Genomic DNA, 19728 nt, shown 5'->3' with positions numbered 1-19728 from the left:
AAATGTCGATTTAGTCTGCCGCCCAAGAACAGAAACTATTAGAAACTGGTTTAAAACCAGATTTTTTTTGTTTGGCAGTTAAAACATTATGTGAGTGTTATATAAATTTATTTTCAAAAACTGAGAAGCAATAGAACTAAGAGTATGATTCATGGAGCACCATTTGCGGAAACGACCCCTAAGGTTTACAATTGAATCAGTGGAATCAGATTTTGAGCTCAGAATCCAAAGAAGATCTTAATGTTGGAAATCCAAACGCATAAGTTGATACCCATATAACCCAACCACCCGATCTGAGATACGATTTCCAACGAATGCGCGGATTTAGATACTGTATCAGATATGTGACTCGTCCTTCTATTTTGGCAGTACGAATCAACAGGGAGGAACAGAAAATTGGAACTAAAACCAGAAAAAACAAGTCAGGAAGCATAGAAAGGAGATGTATTTTTAAAGAAAATAAGATAGTTTGACCGTTGTCCTTGAAGCGCATGATGTCCTTTTTCTAAGGCCACGTTTCATATCGAAAAGGCAGTCAAAACTGAAGCTGGATTACGAAATCCAGGCTCTTTATGCTCCTTTGGTCTATCTTTTTGTTCTTATTTGTAGAGCGAGAGAGAGAGAGAGAGATGTCAATTTCTTTATAATTTGTTGTCACGTTTTCATTTGTCACCTTCATGCCAATATTCCTTGGTCTTTTCTCACAATTTATTGCAATCTACTCATGGATTTCATTTCTTGGAAAACTTTTTCATGGATTTTTTCCCATAGACATCTTATCAGATTGGAGAAGTACAAAACCAACATGCCCAAAAAACTAAAAGAAAATTATTACGTTTTTTTTTTGTCAGATCGCTTTTCTTTTCAAATTGTTCTTGCAGAGACATAGAAAGTGATTCTTTACGATTTCTTTTTGAGATGGGCGTTCCTTTCTTTCAATGGTGAAGTACAGACCAACTTGTTCGACATTTCAAAATCGTAATCGACCGGTGGAAGAAAAGTACAGGGAAATTAAATCTTCCACACCGACAAAAGAAAATCAAGTAAATAAGACAAAAATTTATGCTGACTCTATGACATGCATGGGTTGCATGTGACCGCATGTGATGAGGCATTCAACCCTAATGATTTCATCCATGAAAGCCTTTAAGACAACACATATGTGGTCTTTAATGGCCATAGCAGCTGCACATCATATTTACTTTCTCTGCTGGTTGGGATGTTGTTTCAGGAGAGGTCAGGGAAGAGAGGACCACAGACCTCAGAGAGAGGAGAGAGAGAGAGAGAGAGTTGATTAAAGTAGTACCTTTTAGGGTTAAGTTTAGGGTTAGGGCTAGGGTTAGGGTCAGAGCTGAGGGCTCAGGGTTGGGTCAGGAGTAGGTACAGTTGTATAGGAAGTAGCATCTCTTTCAATCTCTTTTGAGTTAATTGCATTGATCAGGCTTCCTGCCTTGGTGCCTTAGTAGTTGGTCTTTACTTAAGATACCCATGGAAAATTTACATTACTGCCATCTTCTTCTTTTTATATTTTTTCTTTCTGACATAAATGAGCTCAAGCTTTATATATATATATATATATATAAAGAAATCAGCTTATGTTTTTAATAGAAGACAGGATAGAGGATACTCGGTTGATTGGAAACTTGAAAAACAAACATATATATCTTACAACAAGTACAAAATTAAAACAAATTTTACACGAAAATCTCGTTGGTCTTGGAAGAATGCTAAGTTCACTTGAATATAAAGGGGCAGTTCAATTATCGAAACTTGAATCAAGCACATTGATATCTTTCAAGAAATAAAACAAGAAATGTGAAAATTTTGTTTGTCTTGGAATAATTGATGCTTCAAGTGGTTTTCATTATAAATTCTCCGTTATTTATTGACATTTTAGTTGGAAGCGTAGTGATCAGTAGACATTTAATGCCAACTATTAGTACCATCAAACATTTAATGGTAAATATCACCATTAAAACCAATTGCATTTACTAAGACCAAAAAAAGATGCTGTCACTGTGAAAGAAAGCTCTCTATCCCAAAACTCGTTGTCAAGGAAGCTGAAAGAGAAAAAACTAAGAAATTGGGAGACCATAATTCTCTCTACTCCACAGCTAAGAGTTTGTTGCACACCAATTCTTTAGCAAAATTGGGCAAACTCATGACGGATCAAATAAAAACTGTTTATAGGTTCAACCAAGTATGGCAAAAAAGAGGGGAAAAAAACCCTAAATTCTAAGTGCAGGCTGCCATTGGCACTGGCTCTTCTAGGGTTTCAATTCAGCAGTCATAGAACAAGGACCACCCAACTGGACCAGCAAAAACAGGTTCTCATGCTCTTGGGTAGGCTGGATCTCTGAAGCATAAACGTGGCCAACTAAGTAAAATGGGCCCATTTAGTGGCAAGTTGGGACACTCCTCATCTCATTCCTGCAACCCATCATGGGCCATCATCATTCAAGTTGTTGATCAAGGCCGACCTTTGGATCGCGGGTCGGGTCGGACTGGATCGAACACAGCTAAATACACATGGATTGAGATCTAGGAGCATAATGGACCTCACAATTAATGAAATTCTCATATTGAATCCGATCCATTTGCACCCTTGGTTGTAAGTGGCCAAGAAGGATACATTGAGTGTGTTTGGTGTTTGATTCATATTTCTTTTGAATGCATCTTTGCCCAGCAAAGTGCCTTGTGACTAGTGTTGGTGATAGATCTAATTTTAACCCGTTGGCAAGAACTGGGGATAGCTCTCTCTCTCTATTTCCCCTTGGAGATCGACAAGAAGCCTTCCTAAGACAGGGCCAAGGGCAAGAAGTCCGTTCCTCATAGCTATAGATACATCCTCTACTTTGAACTCTTGTCACACAAGTATCCAGTGTCCACTGGTTAATCTAAAGGAATGCAACAGCTTAACCTCAAACTTTGAAAGACTAAGACAAATATCTTTCTCTCTATTAGTAGTGCAACTGGTCGAGTCGCATGCGCCAACCACGTCCGTAATTCAAAATTGAGAAAGTGTTATCGTAACCGCATTGAGGAGTACTGTTGATCTTGAGATTAAGAGTGCCGCTATGGAGGCTAAGTGGACCGGTTCTTGTCCCACCCCACTTCACCAGTCCTTCCCTCCTCTCTCTCTCTCTCTCATAACGTTAGTTGGTACAAATCTTTTGAGGAAAGATATTTCTGACCCGATAACGTGCAATCCTATCAATATAATTGAAGAACTCACAATGGTTCTCATGAGTTCCGAGATTTTCTTACTCATTCTTCTGAAAATTCCCTTGCGATTCTGTCGTTGATCTATTCACCGGAGAAGGAAGCGGTCGTCCTTCAACTCAGTAAAAAAGTATTAAAGCCAGGAGGACTAAAATTATACATTAAGTGCGAACCCTCCGTGAGGTGAGGTATATTTCAAAGTTCTAGTCCTTAATAATACACCTTTATTAGATTATGAAAGCATGGTTGGTTGAATCGTGAAAATTGCATGAGACTTTCATGGTATCCCAACGTTGCAAACCAGGCAAAGTAAAATGTGTCTATCGGCCAACCTGCACCTTTTCATTAGAAATAATTAAAATTTAAAATTGATGGATTCTTGTTGATACTTAGATGGATATTAGATAAATAAGTCTTCTTCTGTATGATTTTGCTGTGTGGAGTCTTGAAACAATTCAATGGTCACAAAATTCGTACTATTTCTTTTTCTTTTTTTTTTTCAAGACAGGAACTCTTTTGATAAAACTTGAAGGCTAGCCTGATTTGGTTAACTACATGAAATCAGTCTTTCATTATATTTTTATTTTAAACGTATATGAATGCCTTTTATGAACCTTAAGAGATTCATGCAACTTTATTATTGTCAAAAGCGATATCCGTTTTGCAGCCTTACATATTATATTATTTTAGATAGGCAAACTGGGGTTTTGCGGACCTCATATTAGATTATTTCGATTGAGATAATTCTTAATGTCGAAGGAGTTTTTGAAATCTGGTCTATGGGTTTGGATAGCAAGATCAGAACTATGTTCTGTGTAGAAAAAAACTTGAAGGAAATCAAGATGTTCACGTCTTTTTTTTAAAAAAATAGTGTTTTGTAAAAATTGGGTTTTGTAAAAACTTGGTTCGACCATCTCCCAAACTTTTCTTAATGAACTAAGCTTACTAAAATCTTAGTCTTTTAGCTAGCTTTTTTAGATGGCAAGACCAAAATGATGTTTTTTGCAAATAACATAATATAAGCGTGCGGGAGTTAATAAGATCGAGTTGCCTGCACGCTGGGTGCTGCATATAATAGATATACGTCCAAGAAAAGAAGGGGATTTGAAGTGTTTTGAGGATTTTTCAAAAGGAATGCATTTTTTTAGACTTTTAACTTTTCAATACCGTTTTTTTTGTCTTTAATAAGGGAGGTTCTCCATTTTATTGGTCCGGGTATTCTGGTCATTTCACATTTTCGTACACAAATTTTTATTAATAGGGGAGTGCACATAATCAGGTTTGGTTATTTATACCTTTTGGAAAATGTAGTTTTGTTAAAACTTGGTTTTTAAGAAGCTCACCCTAAATGCAATTTTATATGAACATAGGAACCATTAAAAAAAAAAAGATTCACCAACGCTTAGAAAAACTCACTTGGTGAAAGGTTACTTTTTATGGACGTCCGAAGACAAATGTCGATGAATATTAATTTTCACCAACATCGACGTCAGTGAAAAACAGCCTTCACCAACGCGTGGCCTTAATATGTTGTTGAAATCAGCCTTTTATCAACGTCTAGAGTACAAACGTCGTTAAAAAATTAACTTTTACCTACGGCTACATCAGGACGTCACTAAAAGTAGCCATGCTCAACTTTAAGACCAGTAACTGGCAATCTTACACGGTTCTTAATCTTATGGTTGCAGTCCATGCTCATCGATCGAAAAGAAAAACATGAGACATTTTCTTAAGTTGAGCTCACACACCGTTTGTGCAAGTTAACACAGAACTGTCGTGCATCACCCTCAGGCCTTTTTTTGTGCTCTGTTACTTGAATTATATGTTGGAGGAAATGAAAAAGATCGGTCCGTCGAATCGTGCCATAACATCATAGCAAGAAAAAAAAAATTCAAAAAGGTTGTCACAATTTGTGCCAGTTTAAAGCATAGTTTGATTGAGTAAATGAGCAAATTTTAAATATGTCTCCAGGTTTGGTTTAGAGAGAAGAATTTTAGTATTTCCCATCATTTTTTTTTCTAGAAGTTGTGAACTTCTTCTCAGCATTTACCAGTCCTTGGATTGTAAAAAAGGAAATCTAATTATGTGCCGATTTCTTGATTGAAACAACGATCGTAGATCCTAATTAGTTAGTAACAGACAACCTCAAGGTCCTGCCCTCGTCTTCAGGATATCGGAAATAATCAAAGGCCATTCTAAGCACAAAGTCGTGCATATTTCGTGTTTCAATATGACTTTCATGTACTCTAAATAAATCAGTGGCTTAGTAAACCGAAAATCTTTAACCAAGCTAATTCTTAGTAATATATATATATATATAGTCACTTAATTATTTAAAGCAGATAAATGATTGAGAGAAAAACAAAAAGAAAAGATGTAAACCAATAATATAGGAGAAAAAATCTTTTTACTTTGTTGTATTCATTTCTCTCTTAATTGTCAATCATATTGAATCAGACGCCAGACGCTGCTGGTTAAATGGCTAGGTGACTCTGAGAGAGTGAAAGTCACCATTATATATATATATATATATATATATATAATGTTCAAATGATTAGTTTAAAACGTTATTATATGTTATATAGACTATGTGAATCACATCTAATAATTCATTTTGGGTATTTGATTAGTTGATAATATGATTTTAAGACAAGGAACATGAGGCAACGTATTTTCTTTTAGCTAACATGCAGAGTTTTTATTGCCATAAATTCATGAAAGGAACTTAAACTTGTCGACGGGACAAATCAAAAGAATCCAGTGATTAAATTCATGACATACTGGAATCAAGCAGTTGAATATTTATATATATATATTTTTTTGAGGGTGATTCCACCGCTTCAAAAGAGATGCAGCTGCCTCCCCTTGTACCCATCATATTGAATCGTGACAGGAATCACAGGATTTGAACATCAACTCCAACTCATTGAGTAATGAAGCACTTGATTGTTAAGCTTGCGAGGTTAAGCTCTGAGGAAAGTTGGTACTCTCTCTCTCTCTCTCTCTCTCTCTCTATATATATATATATATATATATATATATATATATATATATATATATATGTTAACGGGAGGGAGAGGGAGAGGGAGAAAGAAAGCGTTGCTATCGATGCAATAGGGGCCTAAAAGTCTAATTAGCGGCTCGTTGCACTCCCATTCATTCAATGGAAGATCAAGAATCCTCCTCGCCTTTCTCCCCTCTTCACCCACCTGCTCTGCCCCTCCCTCAGGCCACAGAGTCCGTGAGCCTGACTCTCCCTCTAAGAAGTTCGTACCAAGGATTCTGATACCTACCATAGCCTGCCTTCCATCCCACCCTGCGTTTGTCCCTCTGCCATCTTTCTAGGTGTCTTCTACTTCTGCCCATTTTCAATTACTTCTTCCACCTTCCTTTTCTTGTTGTTATTACCATCTTAAATGTACGAGGCGATTCTTCTTCCAGAGAACACGAAAAGTTTAGAAAAAAAGTCCACTAAGAAATGTAGGCACTGTATAGGTTTCCTTAATAAAATATCCATCGACATTCATCTGCCGAATAACTCATAATAACTGAAAAGATCTCGTTCTTAGCTAATTATAGAGCTTAGCACATGAACCAACTAAGTCTTTTTCACTTGACTAACCATAAATCTTCCAATGGAGGCTGTTGTAGGTCCAAAAGAATCACACGGCCATGGCATTGGAGATGGAAGAATTTCATGTCCATGAATAAGGCTTCCAAAGGCTGCATGTTCATGGGCATGCACGAGGGCCGCGTAAATCATCTTTTCGTGCAGTTCTATCTTTCCTTTCTTTTTTAAGATTATGATACGAGGAGACGATTCTAGCTTCAAAAGCACCCATATCATATATATATATATATATAGAGAGAGAGAGAGAGAGAGAGAGAGAGAGAGAGAGAGAGAGGCATCTTTGCAATTTGAAGATGAAAAAGAGTCAACGGGAATCGGTAAAAGAGGAAAATATCCCGGAATTTCGAATTGGTTGGTGACTTGAGAATATGGTAGCCATTAATGGGGATTTTTTTACTATTTTTCTCAGAAAAGTTGAGCACCTTAAATTGCCAATTTCACGTCATCATCTACACGTACGACGTGAGGCTTGGGTGGCCTTATAGTAATAACTGCCTGACTTAAGGGCCTTTGCTTAGTTCGATCCCTATATAACTGGTCATTAGGTATCGAGGCTTTCGTGTTCCTTCTTCTTCCTCCCCTCGTTATCTCTTTTGCTGATGTTATCCTTTCTGCGTAGGCTGTTCATCAGTCTTTCTTCTGGCTAGAGAGAGAGAGAGAGAGAGTCTTTCTCTCTCCTGGGTGCTGATGGAGAGTGCCATAAGAGAATCGGTGAAGCTGCCAGCATGATCTGGCTGTATGGGCTTGGTCGGTGGGTTCGAACCCTGGCCGCCCGGCCATGCTAGGTCATGCTCCGGCAGCCTCACCTCTTCTCTTGTACTGGCAAAAAATGAAACTCAGAATTCTGTTTGGAGTGCGTGCTGCAAAATGGTGCTCACCTCCAAACCCTAACCTCTGTAAGTATGTTCCGTACCCTAACTTTCTCTCTCTTCATTCTTGTTTCCTCGTTACCTATACTTCATCCCTTCCATCTTTATCTTCTCTGCTTTAGTTCTCTGTTGTTTGCTAACATTGTGCAACACCTATAGCGTACATGGGTGTTTTTTCTTTTAAGTTTTGGTTTTTCTAAACGACCTTTAAAGGAAACCGAAGATGGACCACTGGTAGAACTTCTTGTTCGATTTACTGAGGTCTCAGATACTGCAAGGATTAATGCTCATGATAATCCAATTCATCTGTCCAGTGTTTGCTTTCTTTCTCATCTGTTTCCGTTTTTGCTTTCCTATCTATTCTTTGACTTAGGAAATGTACCAATCTTTTGTTCCGTTTTCCCGTTTTTGCCTTGATATACCTTTGTTATATCAGGGTATCCTCTCTCTCTCTCTCTCTCTCTCTCTCTCTCTCTCTCTCTCTATCTCTCTCTCTCTCTCTCTCTATATATATATATATATATATATATATATATATATATATATATATAACTGATTAGGTATTATCGATGTTTTACTATTTCTTTGTGAGTTTAAAGGCTAAATGGCAACAGATATAGATATATAATCTGATTATTGTATAAGTTTGAAGATTATTCTTATATTTATTGTACCACAGTAACTTGGGTGCACCATTCAATCTCTCCTTTTACACGCGCGCACACACACACATATATATATATATAATGCAACGATTAATTAACTGGGAACAGATGTGACTAATGCATCCATTAATTAACTGTGAGCAGGTGGAACTTTTCCCTTTTCCTTGGCACGCTTGCATGGTTATGCCTGTCTTTCCAATAGCAAGAAGGCATCATGTCAGTTTTTATGCATATGAAGGCATGTTAAACATGATTTTTATCGTTTTTAGTCCTCTTTTCTTTTTGCATGTGTTACTGTTTTCAAGAGAATGGAAGTTTTATTTTAAGAATCAACCGAGAAAAGATGCGTCTTTTTTTCAACTTTTGCTCGCATGCGTGGATGAATAAAGCTAGTCTTAAGCAAACAAGGAAAAGGCGCTACGAGAGAGAAGAAAAACCCTAGCCGCTGAGGGCCGGCCTATGATCTCTCTTTTTCTGGTTCTTTTTTGTTTTCAAAATGTTGTGATTGGATGAGCTATTTCTGTGGCAGATTCTGTAAGCATCGTAAATGGTTCAAAGTGTGAGAAGGCCTATGATGTTGTACGAGATTGAGCATGAAGCAGCCCTATTTCTGTTAGGCCTGTCAGGTTTGGCTGCTCTGAGTCTTGAATGGCCATGAGATTTGATGTCTCGAAACACCATTTTAATAATAATAATTATTATTATTTTAAAATGGTAGTTAATATAACACCATCATTGAGTGAGAGAAGATCAAGTACTAATCCACCTTCAAAGATGCAATACAGAAGCTCTTTATGAGTGTTCTTTCATCAGTTTTCATTAGCGCTGGCTCTCTTCAATTACGTGATGTTTTGGTTGATTTTCGAAAGGAAACTCAGTCCCGGTAGCATTTTGTTGGTAGATATATCAAGATCGATTTTGGTGTGTCCTTCCTTCGGAAAGAGAAGGAAGTAACCTGACTGCATTAATAAACGAATGCCTTCTGCGAATGCAAGCTTCTTTGCTTTCGTGATGAGTTTCTGCCATTTCTTTTGTTCCATCAGCATTTTTTGTGAACTAAGAGTATAAATCCACAGAGAGAGAGAGAGAGCAAATTGAGATGGTGTAGACTTTCTGCTAGTTGCTTAGCTCCAGGAGCATTTTTTATGATCTAAGAGTGCAAATCCAGAGTGAGAGAGAGAGAGAGAGTAAAATGAGAAGGTGTAAAGTAAAAGGGACCCGGTTATAGACGACCACATCCAGCAAAAATTTCATGGTTATACAGAGAGAGAGAGAGAGAGAGAGAGAGAGAGAGATGTTGCTCATGCAAATATCATAATTTCATGTATGTGAATATTTATATCATGATCATATGACAAACTTAAAACACATGGAACTCATTCATGGTATCAACATGCACAAACATCGGTACATCTTAAATGTATGTATGACCTCAAGTATATATGCAAGCCGACCTCAAATGACAAGCAGAAAAGAGAAAATTACGGAGGCAACAAAAATATATGTTTTTTAGATTTCTCTTGTTTAGGTAGGATGAAAAATTCCTTTGGAGTCTCACAGCATATTGCTTATCAATTGACAATTTGCTGATAGCTGTGATTGAAATTGAACTGAGATTTGGATGGCTGGATGACACCAGGGAGAAATCCTGCTTGATGCACGTAATTTGTTGTGTTTAATCGGGTCTGCCTGTGATGGCGTTGTTTAGGGGGGGAGATGAATATAGCTTGGAGGATTTTACTTTTCTCTCTCTCTCTCTCTCTCTCTCTCTCTCTCTCTCTCTCTATCTATATATATATATATATATATATATATATATATATATATATATATATATATATATATATATATATATATATATATACTTACACTTTTGCTGTATCCTGCTCTTGGGAATCTGAAAAGACTGTGGCCGCCACACGGGTTCAGGTCCAGTCTTTTCTGCTCGTACACTAGATCCTTCTAATTGATAAACAAGTTTCTCACGTATTATTTAGACATGTTTGCTAACAGTTATATATATTTCCCAAATGAAATGACGGAAACTTCAAATGGGAAAATCTTGAGTACTTGGATTGATTATCAGCGGTGGCTTAATAGAACACTTGGCCAGTTCTGATATATATATATATATATATATCCCTGAAAGTTATCCCTCCGTGATATGAAAAATAAACTCATTATAGTGGCTGATCTAAAAGCCATGTTTGTGATTTTGAAAAACCTTTGGTCTCTTTCTCACCCTCGCCCTTAAGATCTCGGATCCATGGTCTTCCAGATCCACCTTGCTGGAGGTTACGCCTCCAACTTTTACTGGTATTAAGAATCACCGATTAGAGACTAACAGAACACGAACCACTGTTTTTTAATGTAAACCAGATTTGCATTTTCTTTTAATAGTGAATCTCTCACAAGGGTTCTATCTCAAGGTTTTAAGCCAATTTACCTTGTCAAGTATGCGAAGCTCAAAACCATCTATAGGCATTTTGGCTTCATCATTTTTGAACCTACCACTAGACAGACACTTCTCTTGAATTCTTAGGGGAACCAAATAACGTTGTGTTTGTGACGCCCATGCTCCGATCCAGATCCGGATCCAAGTTCGAACAAACTCCGGTGCATGTTGGATCCAAGATGGGATCCGAAACAACAAGTTCATCCTCTTATTTTGATTCATATTGATCGATCCCCATGTCCATCAGATCCTTTTGCAAGATATTTTCTACTTTCAAAGCCCTTGCATGGGTCATGCCTTAGAAAGACGCCCCACTTGGTAATATTTGTATTCATATATGCTTTTTTGTTTTGTTATATATATATATATATATATATATATATATAGGTAGAAACCAGATACTTAGTTTGGGTTTAAAAATCAGACCCCAAATATGGATTTTTTATTATCAAAATGCTGATGTTATGTGGGACATTCATTTTTTCTTATTATAAAAACATTATTAAAATCTAACAGATGACGAGCTTTATATGTTTTGCATCAACATATTCTTAAGTCCATATCAATAAGGTTAGATTGCAAAAAATAAATAAATAAAAATAAAGCAACCTTTTGTTTACGCCAGTCTGGTAGGAGAGGTGACCTGCAATCAGACCTGATTATTGTAACTTTTTAACTCAATAAGCATGTTTTTCCACGAGGAGTGAAGAAATTGGTTTCCATCGCTAGAATGAGTGAGAAATTGCTTCCTATGTGCTTGGATCAGATCTTTCATTCCAATCAGAAGAATAATTCCTCTAGGTTGCAGTCATGCAGTGGAAGATATCCCTCTTTTTCATCTTCCTTCTGCCACAGCTATTAATGCCCTGAAGTGGTTTGGCATAATTTTTAGGCTTACGGATATCAGATTTGGATCAGATATTCAATTGAACTATTATGAAAAAATCAAAGAGATGGAAAAGAGTTTAATGTCTGATTAAGATATCGGATCAGATCCAAATTTAAAAAATGACATCAATCGAATTCAGATTTGGATATGCATAAATATTCGATGGGATTTAGATTCGGATTCAGATCGGATTTAGTTTAAAAGAAATATCATATATCCAATGTTCTTACATAGTGAACATCGAGCCAGTTTGGGTTCCAAATCAGATTGAGATTGTAAGATTGGATTTCATATTTGGATGCAAATGTAATTTTCTTTTGCTCATTAGGAACACAAATTTTGAGGGACAACCTCCCCGAAAATCAGGACTCCTTGTCCTGAACATCTATGCTTCCTTCTCCCCTTTAATTTACCTTTGTTAGTATGCGACACAAACTTTGGAAAAGGTAAAGTGAAATTGATAGACCCTTTCAACTGGTCGAGGGCATTTGATATAAAAAGAACATTTTGTTCTTAAAACAAGTATTTTCTCATTCTAAGAACTAATTATGTTCATATTTGATCCTTAAATCTAGGAAGAACACTAAATTGCACCATGCTTCTTGAATTTTTGGATTGCGTTTCTTGAGAGTATGAGAATATATTTTAAAGATTAAAGCAGATTCGTGAATACCGAGTTCTAATGTTTCATGATTGATGTAGATTTATGGAATACTAGTTTCAATTTTCACACAATCCGTTATGGTTCTCGCTTTTTTGATGTCTTATCTTAGGTGCATTGGAACAAATGAAACTTGGATAAAAATCTAGATCCAAATCCAAATGTGTTATACATGGATCACTACCATGCCTTGGTAGGACAAACAACTCAGATGTCACAAGTCAAGTCCTGCTCGCCTTTAGAGAGAGAGAGAGATGAAAGCGGTGAGTGTAAGGAAGGATCCAGATTCAGAAAGGGACCGGTGATGTTGATATAATGAGGCCCACATCCAGGCAAAGACAACGTTTAAGGCCTACAAGATGCCTCTGCAGGAGCAGGACCAGATCTGAACCGCTACGGCTCGAATCAGCCCCACCTGCAGCTCTGATGTCTTCCTAAATACCAAAGCCCTTGATTGTCATTCCCCATGTACAGTCCCTTTCCTCAAGATAAAAGTCAGATTTCATCTTCAATTCAAGATTTTCCTAGAAAATTTCTGGATTTCCAGAAATTTGAAGCCAGAAGCCCTGAATTGCGCTCTACTCCTGGATTTTGGTACTACCAAACGCATACTGCCAACTAAAATCTAGGGCTACACAAGATCTGGTTCTGAAATTCACGATCCCCAACTTTGAAAAGTTCACTTTAGTTGTAATTGAGTGTTCAATACTGTTATACCAATGCTCCAAAAATCTGTTGTTGATTACCCGTTAAAATTGGTCAAGATAATATATATATATATACACACACACACACACACACGCTAAACCCTCATGTGTTAAATTCAGTGAAAACAATTTAGGCCGTAAATTATGATTAGATCAAATGATAAAAATTAAGTTTCAAATATAAGTTTTTTCAAGAGTTCAAAATATCTTCCAAAGGAAATATATGGTTTCATTTCAAAAAAGACAATTGTTTCTTTTTTTTTTTTTGTCTCTCATCATCTTTAGAGGAGCACTTTAAATTCATGAAAAAAAAGATACTTGATTTCTATATTTACAACTTAATCTCTACTATCTAATTCCTTGAAATCGATAGCCCAAATGATTTATATCAAGTTTAGTAGTTTTTTATTTACAACTTAATCTCTACTATTTAATTCCTTGGAATAGATAGTTTAGTATATAAAAGTTTGACAGCTACCTGTTATATATATTGATTTAAATACGGTATGTTCTTGTATTCAGGGGACTTCTTGTTCCCAAATTTTGTTTTATTGCACTGCTTTAAAAGATTCAATCGGTTCCCATATTCAGAGCTTAGATTTTTGGGTCCCAGACTCCCAGCCAGAACTACCACGCGGTTTGAATCAAGGATAAGAGTGCCGCGTCAAGGTCCTCTCTTGAGTGAGCCCACTAGGCACCAGGTGCACCCGTGGCCCCTCAAAATCGACTTTAGGTCGGACCCACTTGGGCTCAGATGATGCCGACTAATAATGGGCTGGGTCGGACCACATTGGGTCAGCTCCGCCTATTCTTTTCTCGGTCAAGGAATCACAATGTAAATGGTCCCAACGCATTAATAACCCAATCCCTAATCAACTTTGATTAATTAAAATAATCATAATTTTCTTTTATTTTTTTCCCTTTTTTTTTTTTTAAAGAATGCAGTTCCTCCAATTGGTAGAACCCTTGAGGTCCCCCCTTTTCTACCATAATTTAATCTACACCCAGGGATTTACTTTGTGGCCGAAGATTTGCAACCGGTGGAATCTAAGCTCGTGATATTCATCCAACTTGGTGAAACTTTAGACCAGATATCACTCTGACAAAATTTTAGTAACATTAATAACTAAAATGAGGATGTTATGTGAGAAACAAGATTGTTTTAATTAGAATTTATTTGTCTACCTCATAGTCATGGCTATTTAACTTGCAAGGCTTCTTTTATTCTTGAGAAGAAGACAATCATCGTCTAATCACTTTCTTATACCAGCTTTGCCATGCTAATCAAAGTGCTATGGACGACGATCCATATTGTTGCAATCAAATCAATGATCAAACTGTGCCATTTTCTTAAAAAGAAATCAAGCTCAAGGTAAGATACTCACTTGGCAGGGAAAACCTTGTGAGAGCGTTTGATAAGAACATTATGTTTTTAAAATGCACGTTCTTACGGTTCACGTCCTCAAAACACTACGAACTTGTTTCAAAAGACACAACGCAGTTAATATAGATCACATTTTCAACTCTAATACGCTAGACTAATCACATCAAAAATTTTAAAACGAGTACATGGTGTTTTTGAAATATGAATGCAAGAACACAATGTTCTTTTTGTGAATTGTCAAGTTGGAGTATGCAAAGGCTTTAGAGTAGAGGAGGGCATGGTTGGTGGGCGGACAATATTGATTTTGAATGCTCGGGGCATCAACTTTCTTTGCTGTAAAATTTGAAAGGGTGGAAGGGAATCGATATGCAAGTTGAAGCATACGGATGTGTAATCCGAAGAGTAGGCTTGTTTCCCTGGAGGGACATGAGAAATGGTGTGGGCTTTGTCTCTCTTCTTAGTCATTAGTATGAAATACTCTTTCTGCTCACCCAAAACAGAAAGCTAGCGTAAATGGAGTTCGAATGCAGCTACTAATCACAGGGGCCTCATCCATTATGCGCCCACTAGGGCTAGTCAGATTCTCTTCCATAAACAAAAGAGACCATTAAGAGTTTTTACCAATATGAAGCGATGGTGAAGGAAGAATTCTTCCCTTGGCCAAGAGGATATGCTTCATGCCTGAAGGGGGATCCAGTGTTTCATCCTCAGATGCCATTACTTTTTATCATTTACTAAAGTTTTTTTCTAATAAAAAATGACTCCCCTCCACTCCAGTGTTTATTTTATTTTTATTTTTTAATTTAAATAAAGGCTGGTCAATGAGAAAATTAAAGGGCCATTTTCAAATCTTGGACCGGATATGGATTTGGTCCCCAGCTAGCACCAGCTAAGGCATGGACCACATTTGGTGTCGCCAGTGATTAGTTCAGTAACCCAAGTTCCAGAAAATGTAGTCCTAATATTTAAAGAATTTTCATTTCCATAACTTTGAATCCATTCTGTTGGTTGGAAATTGGGTAGGCAGAGCCAGATTTTTTTTTTATTAGTCATTTTTTAAGGGGCACGACATATATAAATAAGTAAATAATTGTAAAAAATCTATGTAAAAATATATAAAAATAAATAAAAATTTTGTTGCTGGTGTGGGCAGCTGCCCACGCCAGCCTCTATGTAGCTACTCTACTGGTCTTTTCTCATGTCCAACTTTTGCGATCATCTGGTCCTTGGGGCATTCTAGTTGTAGGAGGCAAATTTATAAGAACATTGTTTAGCTGGAATACATGTTCATATAACGAATGATATTGCAAGAATTCAATGTTTTAGATGTAAGAAATATTTTGTGATTATGACTAGCGTTTGATTTCTGAATGTTGAAACAATCTTCACAATTATACCATGTTTCCTGAAACAATATCAAAGAGTTCATGGGCTATGTGTTTCAGGAACATGAATTCTAATATCTTGCACCCCATTATTTTGATTTTTTTTTTTCTAATATCTGCCCTTTTGATTAACAACGTAATAATTAAAAAACAAAATTGACAAATTAAATTAAGCTGGCTACCAAACTGTTGTCATCGAGAGCTGTGAGATGTTCCTGAATAAAAAGCATCAATCTTTTTCCCACGGTGGCTGTTGTTTAACTTCCATTGCATTATTGAGGCTCGTATTAAGAACAGAAAACTCGAAGTAAATGGACATGCAGGTGTCATGAAATGCTAAGATCGGCGAGACAAGGGAGAAAAAGATAAAGAAATGAACAAACTTTAGCATAAAATTTTCATGAAAAGAAGTTTCACGTACCTTTTGTTCCTCACCCACCAAACAGCTATGGCCACAATCCACAACCACCAGCTTAAAGACTAAGCTTGCTTGTGAGCTAACCACATCCACTGATTGCTGCCAAATTCCGGCACCTCCAGCAGACTTACATGTCATGTCTCTTCTTATCAGCAGCGTCAAAAAAAAATTTGGTGAGAGGTGGCATGAATGTGTATATTTACAGTTGAGAGAGGCATTAATATGTAAATAACTATGTTTTTGCAAGAAGTTTGGAAAAGTTAAATGAAGGGCACATATCCTCCCGGCTTTAATTGATCAACATATCAGAAATCTCTCGTTGAAAAGGCAGTCTGACAAGACACTGGTTGAATAAGGCATATGGACAAGATGAAACTGATAAATATAAGCATCGTTTGGTATCTAGCAACAATATGAGCATGATTTTTTGTAGTATCATGTCTTCGAGATAATGTTTTATATAGTCTCATCTTTTAAAAGAGTATTTAATAAGAAAAACTTTGTGTTTTTAGAACACATATGCATAGGATGGTCTGAATATGAATGTTCTTATCTCCTAGCAGTAACATCGTGGGCATATTTTCAGAAGCGGTCATCTAGAACAAGAACATTATGTTTTTGAAACATGTGTTCTAAGAAAATAATATGTTTCTCATCAAATGCCTGCCCTCTAAGGGGCAAAATATACCCAACCAGGACTGTGATCCATATGTAACACATTTGTGGTCAGTTTAGGCTGATGAAGTTAATAAATTAAGGAAAAATTCAAGGTGGGGTTTCATTTTCACTATTTCTCGAATAACATTCATCTATCTTTCCAATACGATTAGGGTGTGCCATGCAAAGAAAGAGATTGTCCCATCAATGAAATCATTCTCTTTCTAAGTAGAAAGTAGCATATATGATCGATCTATAATTTGATGCACCAAATTGCGTGTAGTCATAGGACAAGAACCGAGCCACTGAAAGAAGAGGGATTGCAACTAAGGCCTACTGATAACTAACTCTACTAAACTTGGGTAAGACATTCTCTCGTCTCACAGGAATGCGGTTGCAGATGACTTCGAGAAGATGAAACGCCACCATGTCCACACGCTTCTTGATTGGTGGGTGTCATATCAGCAATGCATGGAAAAGCCAATGAAAACACTTGTCTTGTCCACATCGGGCAATTTCCCATGTCTTTTCATCTTGGTTGTTTCATTCTGCACTGCAAGTTGATGATAATTCAAAGCCAGTTCTCAAGTGGGCCGATGTTTAGGTGGACTTTAAAGTTCAGGCATTGGCAGTTAAGATAAGAATAAGAGAAAAAAGTTATGAGCCACGCTCGCTCGTCATTTAGTATTAATTCACATATTTTAACATATAAGTGTGTGTGTGTCTATATATATATATATATATATATATGTTCGGCTGAATCGTTGAATCAATTCAATTTAGATGATGGTTTTGATGCAATTGGTTTATAGAAGCTGCTATAACAATGCTTTTGTTTTCTCAATCAGGGTAAACTAGGATCTATGAACTCCCTAATCAGGTGGAGGACACCTTGTTAGCATGTCTTATTGCACTCATCTTGCTTGTGTTTAGCTTCAACCAATTGGAATATCTCAATGTTGGTTCTAATAATAGTTAATGATGATGATGAATTACTGCCTGTTCTAATTCTTTCCTTCACAAAACCACACAATGGGATGATTCAAAAGAATCACATATAAGATTCTATGTGTTGAACCAAAACTTAAGTATGGCTTTATCTTCCAATAAACTAATGGCAGATCCATATACTAGCTTAGAATGCATATGCCCTCTCTAATCTTTAATAAACCTTCTTGCCAATTCATATATTTATATACCAATGTTTGCTTCAACAACAAAATTACATTTTTATAACTCTCTCGACAAAATTTCTAACTCTGCCACTGCTTCTCATGTTCATGGGCCCAAGAATTTCAATATACTAATTGCCTGGTGGATCTAGGGGTCCACTCACATGGATGGTTAGGTATGAAGCATGATTGACTGTTTATATGCTTCTCTAGACATTGCATGATCAAATTCTATGTGCCAATCAGTGTGCTTATAAAGCCAGATCAAACCATGGTCTGTCAGTCACTCAATGCAGACAATTGTGGGTGGGGGATTGTGGGTCTGTTACTCAATGCAGACAATGGGTGCAAGCCCACTTAGAGTAGTCTCGCACCCTAGGTAAGTTTAAATTTATTGTCGCTTTTATTAATCTTCTGAAAGTTTATGTGTGAGTATATGTGTGTCTTACCCTGAGAGACATAATGTAGCTGGTTCGGCTAACAGATGCATAAGTCTCACATTGTAAATTAATTACCACGAGCCCTATGCTTTTATATCATATGCTAAATCATATGGATACTTCAATAAGGTCCATGTACCCGTGTCGCCACACCCATACCCAAAATGGATACTTGGACACACTTGGGTACTATTTAGATCAAAACTGACCCAAACTGCTTGATTTTACGTGTTTTAATTTTTTCTAAGCCAGCTTTCATTATGTTTTTGGATTTATTGCTCATTAACATGTAATGCTTTTATTTAAATCACTTGTTTATTTAAATGCTGCTTTCATTTTGATTTTATATGATTTTGTATATATAAATATATATATTCTTATCATACAAAAGTACCTACTTTTTTCTATAGTTGTCATGTTCGTACATGTATCTGAACTGCACCCGTACCCATGTGACTTATATCATAAGCAAGTAAAGCTTATACCAAGTGAAGTGAAGGTACAATATCCCCTCCACGAAGCCTCCAAACAGTCTTGAACTCTGCAAACAAGTCGAAAGTAGGAAGTATGAAATAAGTAGTACAACAAAATACTCCTTTACCTCACCCCAGAAGTGTACATGAAGGGAGAGGGAGAAGGGGAGAGAGAGAGAGAGAGAGAGATGTTGAGTGCCCATTATACCCTATCTATTGAATATGTTCTCTTGCTAAAGATATCAAAGGTTGACCCAAATTTTTATTTCCCAAAAACTAAGCTTCTCCAATTGGATTCCAAAAGAAAAGCTCTGCTTTGTCTAATAACTCTATTAAAGCTTATTTTTTATCACAAGTCAGAGAGAGTTTATGATTGACAGAAATCAATTGGTAGCTAACAGCAACTCAAAATTTTAAAAAGGGAGAAGAGGAATTAAGTACTCTGCCTATGCAAAATCCTTTGCCCTACAAAGGAGACGAGAAGCATAGGCTAGTGAGCTATATTAAATTGGCACATTGGTGTGAACGAATCTTAGAAAGATTATTTGAATTATTTGGGTTTGTTTACAGCCTTGAAACGAGAGGAATGGGGAAGTGATTTCAGTAAGTGGACAAAAGGGCTTGCAATAAAGTAATAGCATCTCTGTCTTAATGGGAACAAGAGAAGTCTTTCTTTTTTTAAAAAAAAACAGAGTGACTA

At 36.7% G+C, this 19728-nt stretch overlaps 1 long non-coding RNA gene across 1 annotated transcript; it reads left to right on the top strand.

Annotated features, from left to right (window-relative positions):
• Positions 1-7449: 7449 nt before the first annotated feature.
• LOC126410113 (uncharacterized) lies at positions 7450-10129 on the top strand. The gene is made up of 2 exons (XR_007573508.1): positions 7450-7749; positions 8532-10129. It is a non-coding gene; the product is annotated as an uncharacterized LOC126410113 (long non-coding RNA).
• Positions 10130-19728: the final 9599 nt, after the last annotated feature.

Source organism: Nymphaea colorata, chromosome 1 (genome assembly GCF_008831285.2).
Source record: "Nymphaea colorata isolate Beijing-Zhang1983 chromosome 1, ASM883128v2, whole genome shotgun sequence".
Lineage (NCBI taxonomy): Eukaryota > Viridiplantae > Streptophyta > Magnoliopsida > Nymphaeales > Nymphaeaceae > Nymphaea > Nymphaea colorata.
The sequence above is the reverse complement of the archived record's forward strand: the minus strand, read 5'-3'. Positions and strand labels throughout refer to the sequence as shown.